General features: G+C 40.5%; 1 protein-coding gene across 2 annotated transcripts in view; it reads right to left on the bottom strand.

The window, feature by feature from the left end:
* The window catches only part of SLC7A2 (solute carrier family 7 member 2), a 61,736-nt gene extending 47,113 nt beyond the window's left edge, over positions 1-14,623 (bottom strand). For both annotated transcript variants that reach the window (XM_075500153.1, XM_075500155.1), the window contains exon 1: positions 14,521-14,623. The gene's annotated coding sequence lies outside the window, so the exon portion shown is untranslated. The remainder of the gene's footprint in view (positions 1-14,520) is intronic.
* Between the last annotated feature and the right edge of the window lie 4,910 nt (positions 14,624-19,533).

Here is a 19,533-nt window from a genome sequence, read left to right as displayed (position 1 = left end):
GGTTATGGCATAATTTGAAGTAACACCTCAAACTGGCATTTCCACCAAACTAAGTGGTGTACCCTGACTGGATGCTCACTCCTGCCTTCTTCCCTTGGGCCAACATAAACAGTTCTGTGGCTGCAAAGTGAATTAAACTGGGGAATGGAGCCACAGTAATACTGAGTAGGTACAAAGAAGCAGTTAGTTTTGACCCAGATTAGTTTCCTCATCCAATCCACTACAAAGCCACACAAATTCTTGTACGAGCATTACCACAGGGCGACATATGGAGAAGGATAAACTGTTGTAGACAAGTGGCATTGCTTCTTTTGGTGGCCATGCCAGCTGCAACATTTGTGAAATGACAGACTTGCAATATAACTCCTTTTTGGTGCAACCATAACTCTGATTGACAGTATACCAAAACCAAACCATAACTTTGGTTGACAGCCGCCTGAATATGAGCCAGCAGTGTGCCCAGGCGGCCAAGAAAGCCAATGGCATCCTGGCTTGTATAAGAAATAGCATGGCCAGCAGGACTAGGGAAGTGATCGTGCCCCTGTACTCGGCACTGGTGAGGCCGCACCTCGAATACTGTGTTCAGTTTTGGGCCCCCCACTACAAGAGAGACATTGAGGTGCTGGAGCGTGTCCAGAGAAGGGCAACGAAGCTGGTGAAGGGTCTGGAGCAGAAGTCTTATGAGGAGCGGCTGAGGGACCTGGGATTGTTTAGCCTGGAGAAAAGGAGGCTGAGGGGAGACCTTATTGCTCTCTACAACTACCTGAAAGGAGGTGGTAGTGAGGTGGGGATTGGTCTCTTCTCCCAGGTAACAAGTGATAGGACGAGAGGAAATGGTCTCAAGTTGCGCCAGGGGAGGTTTAGACTGGATATTAGGAAATTTTTCTTCACTGAAAGGGTTATCAAGCATTGGAACAGGCTGCCCAGGGAAGTGGTTGAGTCGCCATCCCTGGAGGTATTTAAAGGACGGTTGGATGAGAAGCTTAGGGACATGGTGTAGTGGTGGTCTTGGTAGTGTTAGGTTTACGGTTGGACTCGATGATCTTAAAGGTCTTTTCCAACCTATACGATTCTGTGATTCTGTGATTCTGAGTAAGGACAAGTTTATTCACAAGCAATGCAGAGCTGTCAGGCAAGCTAAGAACCTGTAAATGCCACAACAGCCTGAATGGCAAGATTAAAGTCTAGAATGTAACACTGCAGCAGTGTCGATGGTGGATGACTCATAATAATGAGTCAAATCTGATGCCTTCACTGGCAGAAACACCTGCAAAAGACAAATCCATTTTGAGTAAACTTGGACAGGTCAGTTGTTCAGTTTGGAGCCTTACTGGTACATGTTAGGGAAATAGAGATATTTGGAGAATACCGGTTATAAAAGTTACTTTAAGTCTTACTCCATTCCAAGTTCCGCCTAATGAACTGAATACTAACACCACACCCTGCACCCTGATGTGGCATTCACTGTCTGATGGGAATGCCAAAAGAACCTCTGACTCCAAGTTACTTGATCTGAAATTCAAAAAGTATTTTTGAATTTGAGGCTTCTACAGAAGTAATGAGGCTTCTACAGAAGTAATATAGACACTATTAGTTCTGCTTGACTTCTAAGAAAATACTTCCCAAGTTCTATTTCAGTGTGCCTTTATTTCAGTGTGATTACTCTTATTTCACAGTGAACTGTAGGAAAAAGCAGCTGAGAAAGACAAGGACAGCAACCTATGGAGGCTGCATTTGTATAGGAGGGGTTTATTTACTTATTTATTTCAGTCTTCAGTTTCCACAGCTGTTTTCTCAGTTTCTGGAGAAGACCATTATGAAAGTTCATCCCCACCATGGGCTAAGATGGTCTTAATACATGAACTTGGAATCCAGGTAGGAGGAACTGCTGAATTCTAGGGCTCATTTATCTAAATCAATAGTAAGCAGACTTCTCCCACTTCCCTTTTCATACAAATTTCATACTAGTAACTGTCCACCTGGTTCAAAGGGCTTAGTATATGCCTTTTAGTACATAGTATATGTCTCAGTATAGCAAACGGGCTGCGGCAGGCATCCAGGCAGTATCTTCTTCCTACCATCCAAAAGCAAACTGGTAATATGGTACAAGCCTGAAGTCACACAGAAAACTGTCACACACTCATCCTCGTACAAAAACAGTCCTTTGGTTGTTCTTTGGATTGTTTGGTCTTTGGATGCTGACTTGCTTGCCAACTTAAGATTCACTACAGAAAACAAAAAACAAAACACCCCACTCTGTATCAGCCAGGATCTCTTTTTCCAAAAAAACTTCTCCAGCATCACATTGCTAAATTCCCATAGTCTGTAACACGGTACAATGCTGCCATATTATCTTAACTAGTGAGCAAGATCCCAGAAGTGGCTGAAGGTTCAGACATGCTTTCTTGATGCAGGTCTTCAGTGATACATACAAGGAATGAAGAGAACCTCTCTAAATGGTCAAATGAATACCAAAGGCCAGCAAAACAACCCACACAGGGTGGGAGCAACATTTTTGTGATTTCCATTCTCCACTGCTTAGGATGGTCAGCTGCTCCTCACTATGCAGCCTGGTGTGGGATCATATTTTGGAACATCAACTTGAACGTGTGGTATATACTGCTTCACATTTTGCAACCTTGGGTGGGATTTTAACACGAGAGTTTCACTCTTCTTGATATGAAGCACATCCCACTTCTCAGTTTCTTGAAGGCTGATACAATATCAAGCTTTGCCTCTTCAGGCAAGAAAACGTGTTTCTTGTAATGGCTCCTACCTCAGAGTCCGTGCTAAAAAAGTTATCTTTCTGTTCTGCCTAGTAATTTACCTGATTTACCAGCAATACTGAACCAAGCCAAATAAATTTCAGCAGACCTGTATCAGTCACAAAAAAAGCTAATGTCAAGGACTGCAGTATTTCTGATGGGGCAATCCAACCTTTCCCCTCCTGGGCCTCCAGAGTAGAAATCTGTGGTAAAATATTGAGCCTTATGCAAGTTCCCTGACTGACCCAGTTCCGCATCCAGGCAGACAATTTCTATAGCCTATCCAATTCACAGATTTATTTCCCAAGATGAGTTTTGTGGAGGGTTTTTTGTTGTTGTTCCTGAAATCCTGCTTGCTAATTTTCCTAAGAGAAATGCAAAAGTTCTCCACCTTCAAGCCAGCAGCCATGCTAGTTGTTTATGAGAATGCTACTTCACAGAAGTAGCACTGTGGGTAAAATTGCTATATAGCACTGTTTCAGGTCTTCCTCCAGTCTTTGGGTGAATTTTTCAAGGGGTTTGTTTACCATCAAAGAAGATTCTATGTACAGCACTTGCAAGCTTGTCTCCCTAGAAAGCAGATGCTCCACCAACTTCTGGTTTTCCCTTTTGACTCATATGATCTGTTTTCAAGGGTTTGCAATCTTCTCCAGCGAGGTGGAGAAATTCAGTGTTGCATATCTCACAAGCCCTGCTGTGCATTTCCAGAGTCCTCTTTCCCTGAACATAGAGGGTCTCAAAGTACAAGGAATGAGCTTCTTTGCTTACAGTTCCAGGCTTCTGTCCAGCCACCACTTCCAACCCCAAGCTGTCCCTCTATGAGCACCATTCACATCATTCTGTGTTTCTGCTGCCTTTCTGCCATCTGCAAACAGTTGCAATTAAATCAACTCACTGTTTGCCTGTGTGTTATCAGCAATGTTTGTTATCAGACCCTTAGAAACCATATGGAACATTGAAACCCACACTTTTATTAGCTAGGTTTCAACCATGCTAAAATACAGGGTTTCATTGTTCCCTGGTTTAGATTAAAGGAAGATACTTATCCCACTCACCATCTTCTACAGGAGGAGTGATTTGTACCAATCATAAAGCAGTTGCTTGGACAAATATACTGTGATATTACATGTTTTCATAAACATAGCATCAAAACATAAGCTATTTCTGATAGCTTATAATAGCCTACTAATAAATGCAAATTAGAGTTGAGAGAGTGTTGGGGGGGACAGGGAGAAGAGGGATGTTTTGCAATTTCAGTAATTTCACTGATTCCTATGGAAATATTCCCTACTTACAATGCCAAACCGAGATCAGAATCAGGTCAAATATGCAGTAACGGAACTACAGTTATAGTAAAGATGTAACAGATGCAAAGTAGGAACTATCCAAAATACTTCATAAAAATATAGTTTCATATACAAGGCATTTACCAAGCAAGTGTACAAGATAGCAGCAGCAAAAATGCAATTGGTGAGTGACATCTTCTTGATCAAAAAGGTATTACTTTTTTTAGCTCCTGTTAAAAGGAATGAAAATATGGAACTGAACTCTACAGGAGTTCCTATGTTGCAGGAAAAATATGATTCTAAATGCTTAAACTTACTTCAAAAGTTTGAGGGATACAGCACTCCTATGACCAAAGCTTTTGCAACTACTGCTTTCTCCAGTAAAAAGAAAAGATGATGGTCTAAAAGGAAGGAAAGACAAAAGTCAGAGAGGATAAGAGAAATTACTGTATGTTTTACAGCTATGTGAAGCATAGTCGATAGTTTCTCCCAAAGGTGGTACAATTTAAGCAGCTCATACTGTTTATTCTATTTTCTCCTCTGTATCCATCCCCTAGTTGTGGCTGCACAGCCATGTGTGTGGCCATGTGACAAACTGGAACAGGGAACTAATCCTTAATCAAAAGTATCCCAAGGAAAAAAATGAGTTAGTTTCCCAATCCAGTTCATTGCACAGTACCACAAACAGCTGTGCAAACACAGAGGGATGGTTATTGAAGCAGGAACAAGAGATAGCAGCCTGGAGCACAACACAAGAGCTGCTTATGCTGACATGGCTTCAGTTAAGAAATGCACAAACTATACCTATGAGCCCATCCAGACTGGGAAAGCTACTTGTTTCACAGAGCGTAGTGGATACGTTTTAATCAGTAACAATGAAATAGTGTAAACATTCGCTTTACATAATCAGAAAGTTGACTTAATTTATTGTGTGTGGATAAAAATGCAACATCAACAGTATTTTACTGCAAATTCTGCTCTTTTTGCATCTGGTTCATTGAACTAAGTGCAACCCATCTGTTACCACATAAGACAGAAAAACAGTCAAATAGAAAAAAAAATTGTATTTAATACAAATCCAAAATTATTTGCTTAGACAACTAATGAAGTGGAGTATATAGGCAATTAAACACCATAGAAGGCTTTACAGAGTACTATGAAATTGCAGGAAGGTTTATAAAAGTTTGTATCTGGGACAAATAGAAATACAAAATGGGGTTATTAAGTCTGATGTTGAAACTAGTTGCCTCAGAATAAGGCACATGCATGTAATAAATTAAAATGGTCTAATAAAATATTTCTAATAGTTGGACATTGCATGGGAGACTGCAAACAATTCTGGACTGGATACCCAGAAGCAGTGTCCCACTAAGGAATAAATGTTGAAACAATTAGAACCAACTTCCTTCTCTTAGGGAAAGCATGTTACAGGGCTGATTTTTCCCTCTCAGACAGTATCTTCTCTCTCCACCATGCAAAAATCAGACAGTGAATACCTCGCTGCTGTAAAATAGTCATTCTACCAGAACACCTCATAGCAAATGTTAACTTGCTACCGCATGGTATTTTTCAGTATCAGGCTCTACCACCATGATGAAAGTTGCATTTTCACAGGACAAATAAGGAGAAGGTTTTTCCAAATGACATATGAACATCTACTTTTCAACTCCTGAAAATTTCTCATTGTCTTGAAAATCTAAAGGAGTCTCAGCAATAGTTGGTCAATATAATTCCCACCAAAAATACAATTTCAGAGGTTGGACATTCAGAAGAGACCAGGGAAAACTAAACAGAGGTGGAGAAATGAACAGAAAGCAAGACTGGTAGGAAAGTCATATATAAAATCATTGTAATTGGCAGAGCTACAATAAAACTAGGCTCTAAAATCCAAATGTATGATTTTGGGGAGTATGTGTGTGTTTGGAAGATCACAAATTAGTCTTCGTGATGACCTTGGCCTAAAACATCCATGAACTCAAGCTCTGATGTGACTGTCACACACTTCAGCAAAATAGAATTATTATTCTTATTGTTGTTGTTGCTAAACAGGCAAGCAATATCTCACTCTAATGCTGTATTGCTTTTAGTTTAAAAAGATAATAAAATATATTTGACAAAGAAAGAAGCAGAGAATGCATTAATTGTGAAGTCACAACACTTTCCATATGGGAAAACATTTATGAACAACTCATTCCTGCAAAAGTATGCACTCAAATAATTTTGGTGTCCACTGTGGGATTGTTCTAACATATTTATTTTATTGTCAAGGAAATTTCTGCTAGCAAGTCAGCAAGAGTAAAACCAAAGACCACAAAGTATGCTCTTCTTCCTAACGTTCTGAGAATATGTAAACAAGCCAGCACTGAATGTTTTACTTACATCACATGTTTAGTTTTCATGCAACCCAGAGAACGATGCAGACCTGATATGGCTCATAACTTAAGTTCTATGCAGCACAAGAATTTATGCAAAATGTGACTGAAAACCTGAAGTTCTCAGGTGATCTGGGTTCTACCACGTGCGTTAAACAAGGTATTGATATTCACTTGCTCCCATTCCAACCCTCAGGAGCAAATACCATGTGAATCACCATTGCTTCCCTATGCAGCATCTCATCTTCAGTCACCACTGCTACAGAAAACAAACTACCACAGAGAACCTCATAATACTCTTTTTTACCACATAAGTGGCAACTAAATAAGATTAATGTGCTGAAATCCCACTCAGTTGTTTAGACCACAAGAAGAGTCTGACTAATCTGCTAGATTTGGTTTCAAACATTTGGATACTGGAAAACAATAAGGATGTTGACTTTACTTTCTGCCAGGTATTTAGATCTTTCACATAAATGGACAATAACAAGAATCCATTTGGCTCTGGACAAGAAGGCAGAAAAATACAAATACTGGAAGAAGCCAGTTATGGACCTTAGGAAAAATACTTCACCTCCATAAGTCTATTTCCAAAGATGTTTTTAGCTCCAGCACGGTCAGGGGATGGGGCTGTAGGCATAGTTTATTTGTTTACACCAGCACAGATCTCTACAGACCATCAAGTTATTCCACACGAACTGATGTAAACATGAAGTGTAGCAGTCACTACAGCACTGAAAAATAAGTTGGGAAATGGGAAAGACAGCACTGTGAGAATATGAGGAACAGCAACTCACTTTTGAGGTTTCCTTAGGAGTCAATGTACTTTATGAAGTAACTTGAAAAGATTATTTTAATCTTTATCCATAGTAACTATGTGGGCCAATTCAGAATGGGGCACAGAATTAAACTAACAGAAAGGATAAGATACACTTCAAGGGATGGAAAGGACAGGTACGTAGGTCACCTTAAAACAGGGAAAACCCAAAGGAGGCTTATTAAGTACAATAGTGAAGTCTCCTCATAGATGATATTTTAAGTAGTACTATTTTCAACTTCTCAGGACTTTTCCATCTGCAGTGAATATTATAATTGCCAATTTTATAGTATTTCTAACCAAGCAGTGTACCTCTTTGTAATTCATATTACTGAATTTTATATTGGATCTTTTTATTGATCTAGTTCTAGCTAACTGTCATTTTTCTCTTATTAGTTTGTCAGCATAGCAATTTACCTAGTGCATACTCATGCCTTATTGAAAAACAGTTTTTTGAAATACAAATTCATAGATGTTAAGAGGTGCTTTCTACAAACAGGCCTCCAGGAAGCCCCCAGCTCGGGACTTCCCTCTTCACACAGGAGGAGACTTCATTGCACCTGCAGAATGGCCCCTCCTTATCGCTAACCTCCCAGGGCCCCTCCTTGAGTCTATGTTTCTTTACATAGACTCATAGAGGGTGGACACACTTTGGTAAGCAGTGCATAGGTGTAACACATCCAGATTTTCTAAAAACATATTGCTGAGGAAAAACAACAGCAGAACATGTAAATTACCATGTACCTATTATTGCAAAATCATGTAAGAATTTTTGCTGGCCTTCAATTTCCACACAACAAAACTGATGTTTCATGATACATACTTGTTCAGTACTACCCTTAATAGTTCTCCCTCTCTTTGAATCCTTACAGCAGAACAAAGCAATTAAATTCTGCTACTGACTGCACTGAAATACTTACTGTTAACTTTAAAACCTAAACCAAGTTAGACTATCATTACAAGAATCAAAAATACAGCCCAGTCATCTAAATTACTGCTTGTAAAAAGCACACTGAAGCCATCAGTGTACCTTTGAAAAGAATCACACATTCATGCTAATTCTGTATTTCCACAAGCTTTTTCACCTAATTGAAAGTATTTCATGGCAAGTCACATCCCATTGTTTTCTCTCAACTGCTTGATAGTCCAAAAACATTCAAGGGCAGAATGAAATCCATATTACACCAAATCACGCATAAACACTGAATTCAGAGGAATTAATTTAAGTCCTCATGGGAGTAATCGGATATCTTCATGATAGCCAAATGTTACATTTTCCTTAACTAATATGGAGATGTTTCTCAATCTAAGGAAACTGAGAAGAGGACAATAAATAATCCCTTCCAAATTCCATTTCAATTATTATTTATTCCATAACCACAATACACATGGTACTGCGCAAACAAAATAAAATAAACACAATCGCTTTCCCATCTTGTCAAACAGCGTGCAATCAAACTCCAGACAGAATAAACTAACCTCGAACAAAATGGGCAAGGACCAGGGGTTAGCTACATGAATTCACACAGCTATAGAACAGGTTATCCACATCATTCACTGTTTTCACAGTAAAGGAAACGAAGATTAGATTGCATTTAATCCAACTCCGTCCCCCCCCAAAAAGTCATGTAAAGAAGAATGTTCTTTTAAGCAAAAATAAATTTATTCCATACATTTCTCAAAAAAATCACTTTATTCTGGAAAGCAAAAAGCACAGATGAAGTGAAGTTGTATATTAAACACAGAAGACGGTAGTGAAGTCTGGCAAAATCACTTGGTACAGTTTGTCTTTTCCTTCAATCCAATCTCAACTGACAAATGATTCCTAGTTAAGTTCCCTGCAGAAGATCTATGAAGAAAATTTATTTATTTGGATTCTGTCAGTTGACACCTTTCTACATTTTGTCACCTTTCTACAGCAGATAAACTCAGCAGCTCCCCAAAATTCTAGTAACCAGTACAATTGGATGAATCTAATCAAGTACCATCCCTTTCTGGTATTACATGTGACAAAATAATTTTCAGAAATTAGGTAATTCAGTGAGAACAGCCATGCAAGACTTCTAAAAACTGATGTTACCATTACAGAGGCAAAACCACCCTGCCATTAGCAATACAGAGGACTACAGCGTAACACTGAATCACCAGCACTGACTCTGCCTATTCTGATTACTTATCAGGACAGCAGCTGTTGTGTGCACTCTGCTGCATTTCTTATGAGTTGTCACAGGGAACTGAGGGCACCAAACATCACCTTTCTCTAGCAACTGCACAGAGGTCTTTATGGGTCACCTACATTAACTACTGGGTGTGGTAGGAAAAGGTAATTGAAAAAATGAGATGGAAGAAGAACCGGAGTCTGTGAACAAGCAGGACAATAATGTCATGGTTTATATATGATAATTTCTTCCATTTTTTTTCCTGCATGGCCGGTTTACTTCTACTTGTCAGATGCATGCAGCCATTCAGACACTAATAAAGAGAATCTACCCTTCCAAAATAAGTTTTGGAGAAGTCATCCTATGGCCTGGATTCTTATGTAAACTAGCATGACTAATGTCATGCTGTTTGTAGAAGCCATAACCCAAACTAGAGTAGCTAGCTGTTAGAAGAGCTGCGATGTCCTTCCTGGTGCTATTCCATACCATTCAAAATCTGAGTTCATTGCTGTCTGGGCTACATTTTGAGAGGCTGGGTCTTCCTTCAGGATTCTATTAACTTCATGATATGGAGGTATACTTTATTTGTGAGGACCTCTGTCATTAAGTTTAACCATACTAATATTCTACTCTAGTTTGACACTTAGTTCTTTGTAGCATATGTTGGGTGTGCATGTATGTATATGGGAGTCTATGCAGTCTAGGACAGAATCTTAATGGCCACAGTAAATACAGCGTAGATATGAAAATTTTTTATGTATGCTATTGCAGTAGCACCTCTCCCCTACTTACATTCAGTAAACACAGACCCATCACCAGCCATTAGACTATCAACTGTCACAACCTGCCCACCCTCATTTCTATGGGGGTTCATGGTCAAGTGAGACTGATGGAACTAAAGGATATCCACATACAAAGTTTCTGTAGATCATCTCTCAACATTAAGAGATCTGCAACAATCATCTCGCCAGCAGAATGCTTTATTCAATGTAATGGTGCATTTCTTCTCCAGCTGTGCAGAACAAGATGTCCTGAGCTAACTGCTCATCCTGTGGTCAAGCACATGCAATACATTTCCCCATCAGTATCCTACATACATTCAGAAATCTCTTATTCCACACATGTGCAACCCTATGCAGGAACTCGTGAAGACAATGACAACATTCAGTGCATTTCTAAATGATCTTCCCCTTGGAGTACCTCCACTCAGATAAATTACAATTTTGAGATCAGGCAAGATAATAGTGCAGATCTTGGATGACTGTCAGCAATGACTAAACTTAGGAATCCCAGAAGCCACTTTTACTAGTAACCTTTCTAACTCTCACTGGAGTTGTAGTGGCAGATCACTTATACAAATGCTTTTCCCAGCAGAGAGGAGGACACATTTGTCATTTCCTGAAAGCTCAACTCTTTGCCTCCAACAGCCCTGTCACTTGACTTACCAATACTAAATTGTTTAGCTCCTAAACCAGTGGAATGAGGATGATTCTTACCCCAACTGGACAACGCACAGAAGGTTGAAGAATCAAAAAGACTGAGGATCAGAATTGTATTGTGACACTGAGGGATCAAAGGCGATGTGATAAATGGCAAAGGTGTCATGAAGGTGGGCACTTTCAGATACATGAAAACTTTTAGACACAGAAACATGAATCCAAGTATTTTTATATACTTTCTAATAATTTCAGCAGCATATAAAATAATTTTTAATATCTTAGTATGTAAAAACCTAATGTGAATACATGAAGTTTTGCTTTAAAGTCACAAATATGCATACAAATGGCTTTGCAAACTGTTTTCTACATCTTTGGCTATATGGCATTAATAGATCACTAACTGCCTGGGAAGTACCTGAGGGAAGAAGGGAAAAGAAATGGCAGAAAATTGCTCATTCCAGTATCCAAAATGAACAATAAGTCAAAGACAGGACTGGTAGCCTACAATGCATGCTATATTTTACGATAATGCCCTACCTAATATTGCCTATGTAAAAGAAAGATTCCCTAAAGGGTTCCACCCTGAAGTATGTCATCCTATGAGCTGGGGAGAATTCTGGTTAAAAACAGGACAGCAGGCAAACTGGGAAAGCATGCCATGTTGGGAGGGGGTGGTGACATAGGATACCTGTATCATGATGGACAGATGCCAAAATATCTATAGAACCAACACAGGTGAAGATGATCCAAAGGTATATGAGTAAAGCAGAGAGAACTTTATGATCTTAGAACTTCTATGACAACTTAGGGAATGAGATTTAGCTTAAGCTCTTTCTTATCATTTGCAGTCTTTCCTCTTCACTCACCTCTGTCTTAAACATAAAGTCCACTGCAAAATGAACAAAAATCTGCCAAGGCACAAAAGGAGGAACTAAGTCTTCACAGCACCTTTCAATACATCTCATTTTGCAATGAACATGTCACAACTTTTCTCAGTTACTCTGCAGTGCATGCAAGCTGAAAGGTAAAAGCAATGTGTTGCAGAGTTAAACGCTGTCCCATTTCTGGTCCCTACACTTGTAAAACTAAGTTTCACATCTTTTCACTTAAGGTACATGGGGTTTTTGCAATTATGTTCACCTAGAGGAATTCTAAGCTGCTGGATCCTTGTATCCAACACACTTACCCAGGAGCTCTGTCTGGTTTTAGTCACTGTAACAGCCATCTGCAACCATTGATTTACAAACAGAAGCCTCTTCCTTCAAAATACATTGTTGCCAAAACACTTAAAAAGTGAAAAAGTAAGTTTTTAAAAAGTTTTAAATTATTATTCTCCTTTTATCTTACCTGTCTTTTTGTACTCACTGCCACTTATTATGCCAACATATTCATATAGCAAATATCCCCATAAAGCAGATAATAATGGCATCAATAACTTAACACATTGACTCCAAATTCATTGTCATCCTTAAGTACCTTGTTAAGTAGAACCTTAAGCTTAAAAAAAAGTTAGAATTACGTAAAGACAAGTTGAAAATATGCTAAATACATTAATTTGTTAAGAAAGTTGAAACTGATTTTGATTTAATCCATAAGTCTGTACAAAGCTAGAAGCAGCTACATATTCATGCATCTTATCAAGTACATTTTTATTGAGATCAAGAACCTTGGTCAGACCATTTATGCATGCACACGCTAGCCAACATACTGAGCTTTGGGATCAAAACTTCGTTGCATTAAAACTTCACAAAGTGCCAGTCTTCATCCAAGTCTGAAGAATCAAAAGTTGTATTTTAGTAACATCAGTTAGACAGAAGATTACTCCATGCATGGATAATCTTCATTACAACATGTGGCAAAAGACTAAAAATGTATGCCATTCATACAAAAAGTCACTGCACCTTTCAAAAGATATCATTACGGCTACTTATGTCTCTGTGGGGTTGTTTTATTCCTGTCCCAATTTGTATCAGAGCCCAGCAGGGTTTAGAAGAATTGTGTGGACAGGGGTAGTGTCAAATGGAATCAACTGCAGCAACGGACATCTGCTTACAGGAGTAGGGCAGGCACCATGTCTTTTTCTGTCTGACTATATAGTACATTATAGATGTCAATGAAAACAAGTTTAGTTTTTGTATAGGCCTTATGCTTATTTTTACTGTCAATCTTAATGTTTTAATGCCATTAGGTAACACAAACCAGAACTCAAAACATTTTCCACACTATGTAATCCAAATTCTAATCCAAGATCCATTATGTACTGAATCTGCACAGTGTCTACATGAACTTTTCATAGAATTTGTTTTGTCTTTCTAGCATAAACTACCATCAGCTTGTTTCAATATATACAAGTTCTATATGCCATGATCCCTTGTCTTACATTCCCCAACTCTGAAGCATCTGAATGCCTCTCAATGTATTTGTTTTGGTTTTAATTAGCAAGAATACAGAGAAATGTGTTTGAAAGCTTTTAAAAGAAATACATGTTAGGTATTAATATACTTAAAGCAGAGAGTGGGCTTAAAGGAGTTCCTTTCACAGCTTGGGCCAAACTTCAGGAAACTTCTATCCCTTTCACAGGTAAGTTACTTTTGCTGGAATTATGTGTTAAGCACCGGCATAACAATCAGCAGAAACTACACTCACTGTCAGAACCAACCTCACTCCCCCAAAACTAATTTAGTTCAGATGAATTAATGGAGTTAACCCAGAGGCAAGACTTGCATCAGATCTACAACACTCTATCATCCAAATGGTATTGTAAATCTCAAGTGATAACCAGTATTTTAAAATGAAGGATTTTGTTCTGCTGCTTCAGATACGTTAAATTTTAAATATTATTTCATTGGACTGGCTTTCTCCAGCTGCCAGTAGCATTACACGCTGGATGACATAAACTTCAAACACATTTCTATATTTAAACATGCAAAGTTGGCAGAGGGGAAGAATCTTACGTTTCCTAAACTTGCTTTACAACAGTTAGGGACCTGCACCCACTTTGCGCTCTCCACTGAAGCGTGATTTCTCCAGCTTCTCAATATGCACTGAAGAACTGAGGTTGCATTGCGATTGTATGCTTTGATTCAGTAAAAACCTGCACGGATAGCACCTCCAGGTAAAGTCAGTGCTTGTGCAAGCTTGTTGGAAACCCAGGGAGGGCAGTTTCACCCATCCACGCCTCCAAACCTTCACAGTAGCAGCAGATACTACCCCAGGACCAGCAAATATGGTCCCACACCTCTCGCCCAGCACCCTTCAGGTGCGCCTCTTCCCTTGTGCCCGGCACCCACTCGTGCCCCTGCCCGTGGGCGCTAGACACCCAGGAGCCGAGCGCTAGCGGGGACGACGAGCAGGGGCAGCAGGAAGCAGCCAGGGCCGTTTCCCCCACGGCGGACTTTAAAAGGCAGCAGAGAAGCCCTTGGCCTCTCTCCCCGCACAAGTCGCCTGGCACTAAGAATAACTCCTCGGAGCTCCCCTCGGAGGCGGGAGGTCAGAGCCCCTCCAACCGCACACCGGGGCCTCTCGCCTGGCTCGGACGTGGGGGACGAGGGGTCCCCCACGGGACCTCTCGGACGAGAGGTCTCGTCCGAGCCAGGCGAGAGGCCCCGGCAGCGGCGCTTCCCCCAACCCCTCGCCCACCCGGCCCCGAGGAAGGGAAAGGCGGGAGAAGGGCGCCACTTACGGGGCCCGGGCACGGCTCCCTGAGGCGGCGGCGGGTCGGGCTGCGCGGAGCTGCGGAGGCAGCGGCGGGTCTCTCTCGGCGGCGAAAGCTGCTCTCCTCAGGAAGCCCCCATGCCCGGCCTTCCCACACGTGCGGGGCCGGCTAACCCCACCCCGCCCCGCCGACCCCCTTCCCGCCCTCCTCTGCTCTCCTCCCCTCAGGAAGCAAGCCAGTCCCCCTCAGGCGAGCGGAGCGATGGCGCGGCGGGGAGATGGGAGTCTTCCCTGAAGGGTCGAGCCGTGTTTCCCGCCCATGTCCCTCGGGGAAAGGGAGGCCGGGCAGCCCCGACCCCGCGGCTGGGGCCGGTGCCCGCCTCAGAGCTGTTGCAGATCCCCCCTGCACCTCCTAACGGTCGAAGGGCGACCGTTAAAGTCCCACCCGCGACTCTACCATTTCTCATTACCAACAACCACCGGGGTTTTCTAACCTAGTTGTACCCCGAGTGCTTTGAAGTTCTGCGTGGGAACAGCACCTGCGGGGGCGGTTCATGATCCGCCCTCAGAAAACAATTTTCCGCACAGTTGTAGACGGGTGAGCGTGTGGGTGGATGCCTTCCTTGGCCTGGGGTTAGGAGGCAGGAGGAACGGCCGCTCCGGAGTTGGCCACCTTCGAAATGCCCTTTATCACTTGCTGGATGTATTTTCCAGGGCAGCTTTCAGGAGCGTGTGGTGGGGCAGCATGTCACACAGCACTCCACGTGGGATTTCATGGCGAAGCTCCAGGGAACGGTGGGAACCAAGAGGAAAGAGCCGCTGCGGCTGTCCTAGCAGATAGCGCTTCGGAAGTTGCTTTTGGGATACATCATAGGCAAAATCTGGCGGAGAGCAGCAGAAAGTGCCACAGGATGGGATACAGCACCAGAGCGTCACATGTACGATGGTTCTTCTTTTCATTCCGGTGTTGTCAATCAGCTTAATAAATTGCCTCTTCCTACAAGCCTTGTCATATTTGTTTGAGATGCCTGGGACTTGGCAGCTCTATCTGTTCACAGGTTGGAGAGTTTTTGTGCCTCCCTCTCCTTCAGCCTAAATAATTCAAATTGTTCCCCTGGGCCAGATATCTTAAAAAACTCATTTTAGGGCTAAGAATAGTCTTAGGCTAAGAATAGCTAATGCTAAGAATAAGTAACATTAAGAATAGCCGGAATAAATCTTACAATCATCATCTCTTTCTCCCTGCACATATTCTACTTACATAAGTCCTTTCCTTTCAACACTATAATCCAAATACATCAAATCGTTGGGAATACCTTTAAAAATTTTGGCTGTGGATATGCTTGTCTCTTTTCTGTGATATTCCATCACCATATATGGTGTGTATGTGCATACAAACGTTCATATATACATTATATATACATATACACACATACAAGTATTATTACTGTAGGCTTTAAGAAAACAGAGGTTTTCCATGAACACCAGAACTGCTGATACAGCTGACTTGTGAAAAAAAGTCTTCATTGTCTTTGAGTTTTTATATGACAACTTTCAACCTAACTCTTTTGTTTAGATCACAACTTTCCAACAAATTTTTTATCGTGAAACCCAAACCTTGTGCTATCAGTGGATCACATATAACTAACATTTCACTGCTGGGGAAAAACTCTTATTTAAATTTCTATGAACGGGTCTTCAAATTTGCTTCAGATAATGTTTGAAAAAGACTAGCGATCACATATCATCGCCAACTATCCTCAGTTCAAGCTAGTTACTTAGCTTACATTTCACAAAAAATAAAGCTAACTTGTTTCCATAAAGATTTTATACCAGCCCTACAGTGCTTCTACCCACTCCACATCCATACGATTTCCTGAAGAGACTAATGCCGTGTTCTGTCAAGGATGCAGGCAAAGCCCATGAAGGTGTGGACCATTTTCAGCACCTCTAGATCTCTATCTTTTTTTTTGTAGAGGACTTACAGATTGAATGTATTCCCTTCTGTTTCATTTTTTGGATCTAAATGTCATTTGCTCTAAATATAGTTCTTTCCACAATGAATAACAATATTCCTTACAGTTAAAAAAATAATACTTAATAGTGTAGGTTTCTGCTATTAGACCAAAGGACTTTTCTTCTGTGAAGATTCCACCTGAAGCAGTCATGTGTATGTGCGTGTCTTCCTCTGTCAATACTGCCTGTAAAGTGTGAATTTAAATATTTACATCCAGTATTAATGGGGTTTTGAAATGCCGCCACCTGAAACAGGAGAAATGGCCAGATATTATCTCAGCCCTAATTATACTACATTGCTCTGTTAACAACTGAAATGTCTTTCCCTGCTCTCAGTCACTGTGGTGGCTTTGAAATGTTGACAGATCCATAACTGCTTTTATAAAAAGCAGTGGAGTGTCACAAACCTCAGCAAGCATGTTTCTGGGAGGTCTGGTAGTCCTGCACAGCCACAGCTTTCCTTTTCTGCAGTGGAAAGTCCTTTCCCGCTGACTGTGCAGCCAAGGTAAAGTGCCTGCTATTGGAACAGTTCCCATTTTGGGGGGCTCAAACTCACATTGTCAGCCTTCAATTTACGGCTAGCCATTTGTAAATGCGTCAGTTCTGATTCAAATGTTTAGTATGTATTAATGGATCATGTAATTAAAGCAAATAGCAGTTATTCCAGTTTGCTGGTTTCACAGCCTCGCAGGGGATGCACGTATCCTACAGTCAAATGTGTAATTGCAGCTCACAAACATACTCACAGTCCAGCTTTAAACCAGCTAGATCAGAAACTAGTAGAGTCATGGAGTTCAGTGCTGACTAGAAACACGCCCAAGAATTTTTTGGTTATTTACCAAAGCTTCCTGGGCATGTTTGGAGGCAGCAATGAGCTCCATATCTCCATGACTACAGGAAAACAGACAAGAATTAGCCCAGGTGAATGAGATCCCTGCTGCCATCACTACGCTGTTAGATACTGCCTGGACTGCCATACGGAAATACTCAAAAGTACCTTTGTTGTCCTTGTTGAGACTAGGACATTGTATAGCTCCTTTCTAAAGTAGATTCCATCTTTAACCTGGCTAGGTTTTGCCTTTCTCCTTCTACAGGGAAACTCTTTCAGAACGGCAAATCTGAAAGAAGCCAAGCATCTATAACTCTGATTCAGCTCTCATACTGTGAGTCTCTTAATTCATATGATCATGCACAGGGCCAGTCTGACGAAATAAGAAGAGCAGAAACATATTTGGGGAGTGACTGTTCAGTGACTTAGCACTACGTAAGTGAACTTACGGCTCAGAGGAATGAACAATTTTCTGTTTATCTGCAGAAGAATAAATCATGGACCATTCTCTTAAACACTCATGTTGTGTTCCCATGTGGCTGGACTACTTTTACTTTTAAATTCTCAGTAGAATTTCTCATCTTCCCTTTTCTAGACATTTCAGGTATTGTAGGGAGTGTCATCAGCCTATTAAGAAATAGCTACATCATTAACGTAAGCAGTACAGCGAAGATTTTTTCATGATGCACATCAATTATTCAGAGAAATTATGTTACTAATGGGAAGTCTATTCAACCAAAACATTGGCAGTCAGAAAGCTATTTGCTCTTGCTCTTGCCATGTGTGCAGGACAACAGTTTTAACTAAATGTTCTAATCCATATCAATAAATGGTGTGTGTGATGCCTAAAATCTGAATACTATTGAAGGATACTTTTAGAGTAACTGGATTTGTAAATATGAAAGTTGTATTAAGTCCTCTACGTGATTATACTACATTACATGTCAGAAGTCAGATGCTAAAATAATTAAGTGCCACACAATAAGTTAGTCTTGCCAAATCTGTGATACAAAATTAGTTTTGTGAAATTTCCAGTTACCCTGCTTATTACTGCTGCACTGTATGTGCTGTTACTGCACGAATACAAAATGACCATTCTCCACCCCATTCTTCAGCTGATAAGAGCAATGAGATTTTTATCATGTGTACAAAACAAAGGTAAAAAAATAATGGCTCATCCTCTTTTTTTCCCTACTCTTCAATCTTCTACTTGAGTGATGCAATAGAAATGTAGGACTGGGTTCTCATTCTGTAAATTATAGTCTTTTCCCCTGTTAACATATTCCTTTCACCTTCCTGTTTTTCACTAGGTTGGCTTTTTTAATTGTTTCTGTTCTGAGTATTGGTTGTCCTGTGGGATGTATTGACAGGAGGAAATCTTGAAGAGATAAGTATTAATATACTTAATGAACACATGTAGTAAACTTAAAGTCTTGAAGTTTAAACATGTATTTTTCCATTTAAACACTTACAGTGGCCTTATTTTCCCAGTTTTCAATCTTAGTGGGTCACTCTGCTATTAAATGGCTTTGACCAAATCAAATAACTAGATAGAAGTATTAAAAAATAATGGCCAGTCAGTGAGAATGAATAGGGTGGTCACCTATGTCTATGGTGGTACAGGAAATGAACCTGGAGAAGAAATCCATCATACAGTGGAGGCCGTATGTATAGAGAGATATCCGCCTCTTTTCCTCTGAATTTCGGACTGCTCTGTAGATTTTTGTGAGATTTTGAGAGCTGTGCCATATTAACAGGCATCAGTACTACCAACTTCTACAATCTCATTTAAGTCTTAAGATGCTTTCTTCAACACCTTGAGTCTAAGTTTGGGAGAAAATCTCCTTTTGCATTGTAAAGAAAAACCTGGAAAACATATATCTTGATCCAAGTGAGGCTCAGAAAAAAAGACTCTGGAGATAAATAACATAAAGTTTAACTTTGAAAAACCTAATGACTTTTAAACAACTATCCTGATTTTTGGACTCTGACATGCTTTTAGATACAGTTCACAATACTGATTGTAACTAATGTGTAGAGCAGAATATAGGATATTAGCCCAGACTTACAGGTCATTAATACATTATACAAAAAAGCTCAAAAAAGCAGAGAGGCGGGATGGCAAAGAGGGAAAAAAAGGAGGAAAGAATACCTTTCTCTAATCAACCCAATATTCCTAACAAAGGTATCACACCT

This window comes from Mycteria americana, chromosome 4 (assembly GCF_035582795.1).
Source record: "Mycteria americana isolate JAX WOST 10 ecotype Jacksonville Zoo and Gardens chromosome 4, USCA_MyAme_1.0, whole genome shotgun sequence".
Lineage (NCBI taxonomy): Eukaryota > Metazoa > Chordata > Aves > Ciconiiformes > Ciconiidae > Mycteria > Mycteria americana.
This window is presented reverse-complemented; position numbering and strand designations above follow the sequence as displayed.